A 7,164-nucleotide genomic window follows, 5' to 3' on the forward strand; every position below is an offset into this window, starting at 1 on the left:
TGACATCACCCACATCCTGACATCCTGACATCATTCACCTCCTGGTCCTCTCCCAGCAGTGGGGATGGCTGGGGAGTTCAGGGCAGGGTCACTGAAGGAGGAATTCACTGTCACTGCAGAGCAGCTGGAGCCACAGACAACAGCTGAGGGGTCCTGGCCCAAAGCCAGGCATGGGGACATCAGTGGGAGGTGAGCAGAGGAGTCTGGGCTGCGTGAGCCATCCAAGATCAGGCATCCATGACTCCAGAGGGAAGAAATGAGGGTAGCTTGGAGAAAAAAACAATTGCTGTGTTTCAATCCAGCAGGCAGCAAAGCACCACCAAGCCCTCACTCAATCCCCCACAGTGGGATGGGGAAGATGATTGGAGAACAGGCAGACTCATGGGCTGAAACAAAGACAGTTTACTAGGACAGAAAAGGAAGGGAAATAATAATAATAATAATAATAATAATAATAATAATAATAATAATAATAATAATAATGATGATGATGATGATGATGATAAAAGAATACACAAAACAAGTGATGCACAGAGCAATTGCTTACCACTCACTGAGCAATGTCCAGTCAGTCCCCAAGCAGCACTCACCACCCCCTGGCTAACTCCTCCCATTTTTTTTGTCCAGCATGCTGCCACATGGTCTGGAATGTCCCTTAGGTCTGTGGGATCAGCTGTCCTGGCTGTGTCCCCTCCCAGTTTCTTGTGGCCCCTCCAGCCTCCTTGCTGGCAGGGCAGCATGAGGGGATGAAAAGTCCTTGGCCACTGCTCAGCAACTAAAGCATCAACACTATTCTCATCCCAAATCTAAAACACAGCAGTGTACCACCTACTAGGCAGGAAAAAAATAACCTTCCTCCAGCTGAAACCAGGACATTGTCAAATCAGCATCACAATCCCTTGCCTCAGTTTCTTCAAACTAGGGACAATGGGATGTGTCCCCATGAGGCTCTGGGGAGTGGAAGTTCTCAGATAGTGGAGACACTGTAATTCTTTTATCTGGGCAACAGGAAGAAGAGAGAAAGGGATAAAAACAGTTCATTTCTTGGAGCTGCTGTTCTGATGTTCCTTGCAATCCCTCTGTTTTGATTTCAGATGTATGGTCTACTCTGGGTTTTTGGTCTTTTTCCCCACTGTGATGATATTTATGGCTGAAAGGGGATTTCATCATCTCCCCATGGCCATTCACAGCAGCTGCTCTTGCCCTCCTCCCTGCCCTGCTCCCCTTGGTCTAATAAACTTTTTTTGCATGGTCCAGTTTCCTTCCTTGCACATCATCTCTTACATCACCTCTGTACTTATCTCAGGTTCTATCATTTCCTATTTCCAAGCACCTCTGAGAATAGCAATAAACACCATGAACAGCAGAGTCTTGGCATAACACAGCAACTGCAGGCAGTGGTTCTAAGTGACAGAAAACCAGCCTGGAAATCTAACATTTCTTCATCACAGGACACCCACTTGGTAATAACTGGGCACCAGTTCATTAAGAAAATCAGTATGTACAGTTCCTCACCCTACAGGAAGATCTAGGCCAAAAAAAGTGAAGATTTGTTAAGCAGGACCCCACTCTTACGTGCCCTCTGCTGCTCCCAACTGGCATTGAAATTCCCTCTTTTCAGGATGATTTATGGCTAAATGCTATCATTATAAAGCAGAACCAGACTACTTCTGTGCAAGATAACACTCATTAGGCAGGCTTTCTGACTTGATTCTTTTCACTGTTTCATTGATTATTTTTACATTGTAATGTGCAAAAACCTATTCATGTCTTTATTAGCCTGACTTGTTTCCTACGTTTATGGAAAAGATCTTTCTTTGATAACAGTTGTTATTACTGGAATGAATGTCAGACCATGATCTGCTGTAATACATCTTTCTGAATTGCCTTCTCTAATTTTATTAGTTGGAAAAAAAAAAACCCTACCTAATTTAAAGAGATAAAACTTTCTGGAAGTGGAACATTGCCACTAATTAGGATAACAAGAACATAGGTATGTGTTGCTGGGGATACTGGAGTCTAAGCTTCTTTTTCTAACACAAGAACAGGAGTATTTTTCTGGAGCAGTCTTTCTTCTCCTACTGAAATTCTGCTGCTTTGAGGGAAATTATTGACATTAATCTCTTTATCCATGATTCCCTTAGGAAAAATGCTGACCAGGATTCAGCAGCTCCAGATTCAGTTCTGGGTTTGCTACAAATACCCTGTCTGACCTTGAGCAAGCACTGCTGACCTGTGACTTCGTTTTTCCATCTGTAAAATGGCAGTGAGGATGAATCCTGTGTTTTATTGCCAGCTCCTGCATTACACATATCTGCAGAGAACTGCTCACTGAATCTCCTCATGCCTTGGCGCCTCATCCCTAAAAGGGGAATAATAATATTTCTCTTGTCTACTTATTTTGACTACATTTTGTTCATGTTTGGATGTACTGGAAGTACTGTGGGAGTTTGCCCCAGGATGCAAACAGCACATTTCTCTTCTCTCTTACTGCAGGCAGGGAACTGTTTGACCCTTGAATGTCTGCTGTGTTGTCTGTGGTGGTTTGACCTCTCAGGGAAAGCTGCTCTGTCAGTGACTGAACTGACTGACTTGCACTGAAGCACGAGGGAGGCACTCACAGAGTGCACTGTGGTAGATAAATTGCAGGGTAACTTCCTCACTATGGTCAGCAGCAAACATTTAGGGGACAGAACATCTTGAATTCACACTATGTCTGCACATCAACATCTAATTACTGTCATACCTCCAGCCCCACAACTTTTGCTCTACTAAAAACCACATCCATGATGCTAGGAGTCCCACCTGGATCTAAAATTATATACACCTTACAAGGAAGAGAACACTAACACATTTTTATATTTGATAGCTCAATTTAAAACCAGAATATCCTCACGTGACTACTGGAGAGAAAATGAGGGTAAGCAGAGATATAAATGTCTACAATGAGCAACCTTTTATCTTTGCTGCAGAGGTGACCTACACCATGGTGACACAGAAGATTTAATATAGTGCCCAGCTGAGGGAAGGAATTTTGCACAATATTAGATGACAGAGTTGTTCCATTGTTTAAGTACCACAGGCGTTATTAGTCTGTCACGAGACTGGGGTACAAACTCACAGGCTGTGCCTCTCACATCTGCCTTTGAACAAGGTTGCCTGTGTAATTATGTATGTGAAGTATGTCTGCCTGTAAACACCAAATTCATGCAGCTGAATTTTGATTAAAAAATTCCTCCCAACCCTCCAAGCAGACACATCAGTCTTCACTGCCTACCCAGCTGAAAGTAAGACCTGATTCCACCTGGATTGATTGCATTTCAGTAGCAGGGGAGGAGTACAGACACATTTCCAGGATCCATTCTACCATTTTTCAGTGTGCAGAAGAGCAGCTGAACTCAAGGCAACACTTGACATTGAGCAAAAAAGAACAGAACCCCTTTAGAGATGTGAATTTCTTTCTCTTTATTAAACATCCATTATTTAGTGTGTCTGCATGACCAAATTATTACTTTTTCAGATGTTTTTCTGGAATTCCCTAGATTCCACAATCTGCTGTTAAAATGCTGGTACAGTTAGATCAATTTGAAAAGCCAGCTTGTTCAACAGCAGTTTTCCAGGCAGAGTTACAGAATGTCAGCTGTTTGAACCCAGAGAAAATAACAGCTCTCCTCTGTTTATGCTTCCAATGGGTGCATTCAGATTATAGCTCATCAAAATGAAGATATTATGGGCAACTATGTCTCATTTTCTTGTGAGGAAGGTGGAATACCAAGAGCTGGTTGAGAAACCAAGGGACTGAATTTAAAAGCAGCACAGGCAGTTCTTCCCATCTCCCTGCCCTGCAGCACCATCTACAGAGATGCTGTCAGAATCACACCCACTGCAAACCTCGGGAAGCTCCAGTTCCCTGGACAAACAAACCTGGCTCAGTGATTAACCTGCTCAGGAAAGTGAGAGTTTGGCAGCCCTAGAACCTGAAATCCTTCTGCAGCAAAATAAAGGCAAGAATCTGATCAATTTTCCAGGAGCTCCTCAATCCCTGTGCAGAGAATGCACCTCCAGCAATGACAGAGGTAACCCAGACACTTTGCTTTTTTTTTCTCCAGAAACTTTCCTGCAGAAGAACTTCTCTGGCAGAGAAGTGTTCCATCTGCAAAAGGATGGTGGGATTTTTCAGGGCAAAATGCACTTCATGGTCCATTAATGCTGAATTTGGCACAAGCTGATTGCTCAGGCTTCAAAAGAGTGCAATATTTCACCTCCTCCACGTATCTACTCAATTACACAAGATAAAACATAGTGGGGATTGACCTTCATCTGATCACTGGAGCATGAGGTCTGCTTGCCCTTCACATGGACACCCAAACAGTGATACAAGGACAGGACCACAGTGAAGGAGTTTCTAAGCACAAGCAAAGGAGTTTGCAGTTTAAAAGCTGGAGTTTGAAATATGTCCCTGATAAACTTACCATTCAAAAAAAAAAAAAAAAAAAAAAAAAAAGGATGCTTATCTATTCACCTCAAAATAGAATGTTCTTCTGAATATGGAGTGGGTTTTTCCACCAGAAGCCAGATCCAAATGCCACAGTAGTAACTGGAAAGTTCCCCACCAGGGCCTGGCTGTGGGAGGAGGTGGGTGCAGGAATGTGCCAGTGCAGGCAGCATTGCTGTCTCCTGCCTCACTGGGAGCAGCAGCAGAGAACAGGCATCAAAAAAAGAGAGAAAAGGGCAAAGGAAGACAGGGGCTTCAAACCTGGAGCAGTGGGCTTAGGCACAGGCAGGGAACAGCCCTGAACATTGCCAGGACACACTGAGATGTATTTAGGGGTGTGTGCTGTCTTAGAGGGGAAAATATGATCTGGGTTTTTTATGATCAGATCAAGTCCAACATTCTAATGTGGTTGTTTGCCTTTGCCATGCCTGTAGGGAGGACACAGCAGCACCCAATTCCTCTGATGGTTGAACATATTCTCTCATTTCCAGCCTATATTTATTCATTACCAGGCAGAACAGAACTACCAGCTCTTATCTGTTATGAAAACCTTCCAAAGTCATCAGGTTAGCCCAGCACTGTCCACCTTCAGTAAATAAACCATGTTGCCTTTTGGGCCAGTTCTCTCTGCCATCATATCTGCTATTATTCTTTCTTGCTAAATTTATCCCAAAGTCTTGTATTTTATTTGGATCAGACTTCAATCATTTTCCCTCTTTTTAAAAGCTGGAAGAATTTTTCCTGTTCTCAAACTGTGTTGTGTTGCTCATGCAGGGATGCTGTTACAGAGCCAGATAGAAAGTGCTCTTGGTTGTCTGAGTCAGAAATTAGAATATTCCAGCTGAAAGGTGCCTGTAACGATCATTTAGCCCAAATCATTGTCGCATTATGATCTTGATGATTTGTTCCACTTGCATGAGGTAATTTTTGTCTCCATGCATTCATTTCCTCTGTGTACATTTCCACTACATATTATACATTCATTTGTGTCCTGCCTCCCCCCCTTTCACCACCTCTCCCCCTCCTTCCTCCCCTGCTATGTATGCCTGAAGAACATTTTGCTATTTGTTTTAATTTCCTTTGCTAGATCTACCTTAGCTTTCCTTCTGGCACCTTTCCCTTTATGCCCACACTTCCTAAGACGTAGTTTTCTTTGATTAATCCTTTTTTCCATTCCTTCCACTCCCTCTGCTTATTCCTAATATCCACTTTGAAGTGGTTATTCACCAAGTCTGGACCCATTCCTTGCAGAGTTTTATCCCTCTGTGTACAAGTCCCAAATACTTTTATAGCCCCTGCACAAATTCCAAGCCTGCCCAACATCCAAAACTTCTTTTAATTTGGCAAAAATCAGAAAGCAAAATATGCTAATTGCTGCTGTGTACCAACTTCCAGCACACTGGGGTTCTTACTGGGTTCATGTTCTCCATCCAAATGAGATATTCCAAAAGGTTTTTTCTAGAAGATCATGGTGAGACCACTAATGGCAGGAGAAATTTCTCTTGACCTCCAGCCACAGCAGCAGCGCCAAGAGAAGGCAGGAAGGTCATTAGCTGTTCTCATAGTATAAAAATTGTTACAGTAGATTAAAAATTAGCATGAAGAAATGAAGCACATACATATATTTTTAAAGGCTCTGTCAGGCAGCCAAAGCGAAAGCAGATTTCAGCAGACCACGAAGAATGAGCTGTGTGCGTTAGGCCTTGCGTGGCTGGAGCTTATTTCCTCGCTAAATTCCAAGTTTCAGGTCTCTCCCGCTGAGGCAGAAGGGCTGCTCAAGAAAACTCCCCAAATATCTTAAATTAGCAGAGGGAATTTTCCCCCCCTGTTTTTCACGGTACAAGTTTGCCCACGCTGTTCAATAAAACGAGATAACATTTCCAGCAACCATGGTTGTGATTACAGTCCCTGTTCCAGCACTGTGGAAATGCTGCCTGCTCTGGGAGCCTCTCGGGAGGGTTTGAGCCTGGAGTCTCCTCCTGGTCCGTGGGCAGTGCTGGGCAGGGGCCACTGCTGTCCCCATGGGGATGTGTCAGCTGTCCCCTGGAATAAAGGCTTGGGATGCACTGGAGGGAGCCAAGCCTCCTGGCACATCTGCCCCACACCGGGACTGACAGAGCAGCTGGGAAAAGTCCTTTTAGTCACCAGGCTGAAAAGTCTCTTCTGAAAAGTCAAACACCAAACTGTCGTTTTAAATGGCTTGTTCGCTTTCAGGGAACATCGTGGATTGTTGGGAATCGAGGGGGGGAAAAAAAGCCACTTGTCATTGTTTGAAAAACAGAAAATTGACTGGAAGTGAAGGGAATGGCAAGGACGGGGTGGGAGGGACTCAGAAGGAAAAACCCAAATGGGATTTGGGCATGGACATGGGGATGGATGAAGGGCTGGACTGGAGATGGACCTGGGGATGGATGGGACGTGGACAGGGGGAAGGACGTGGGGATGGACATGGGGGTGGAAAGGGGATGGACTGGAGAAGAATATGAAGATGGCCGTGGGGATGGACATGAACACGGACACGGGGATGAACACGGACACGGACACGGGGATGAACACGGACCCGGGGATGAACACGCACATGGGGATGAACACGGACATGGGGATGGACACGGACACGGACACGGACACGGGGATGAACACGCACATGGGGATGAACACGGGCATGGGGA

Source organism: Fringilla coelebs (genome assembly GCF_963513975.1).
Source record: "Fringilla coelebs genome assembly, chromosome: 18".
Classification (NCBI taxonomy): Eukaryota; Metazoa; Chordata; class Aves; order Passeriformes; family Fringillidae; genus Fringilla; species Fringilla coelebs.